Consider the following 347-nt stretch of genomic DNA (forward strand, 5'->3'; position numbering starts at 1 on the left):
GAACAGCACTTCCTGAGAAACAGCTGCAAAAACTAGCATTTAGAAGTATGTTTGCCTGGTATTTTTCACACATGATACTTAAGTAGTTTATGATTCGGGTATACCACTGGGGAAAGAGATAAGTGCTATCTTTGAAGGGCTTTAATGATTTATTTAATTGTAACTTGCCTTTTAAAAGACTTCTTTCTTGGGGCTCCTGGGAGGCTCAGTCGTTAGGCATCTGCCTTCGGCTCAGGGCCTGATCCCAGGGTCCTGCTATTGAGCCCCACATCAGGCCTCTCCGCTGGAAGCCTGCTTCTTCCTCTCCCACTCCCCCTGCTTGTGTTCCCTCTCTCGCTGGCTGTCTC

General features: G+C 47.6%; 1 protein-coding gene across 3 annotated transcripts in view; it reads left to right on the forward strand.

Annotated features, from left to right (window-relative positions):
* The window catches only part of CNOT10 (CCR4-NOT transcription complex subunit 10), an 80,440-nt gene that overhangs the window by 40,492 nt on the left and 39,601 nt on the right, over positions 1 to 347 (forward strand). The gene's annotated exons all lie outside the window — the stretch shown is intronic.

Source organism: Ursus maritimus, unplaced genomic scaffold (genome assembly GCF_017311325.1).
Source record: "Ursus maritimus isolate PB19 unplaced genomic scaffold, ASM1731132v1 scaffold_20, whole genome shotgun sequence".
NCBI classification, from domain to species: Eukaryota; Metazoa; Chordata; class Mammalia; order Carnivora; family Ursidae; genus Ursus; species Ursus maritimus.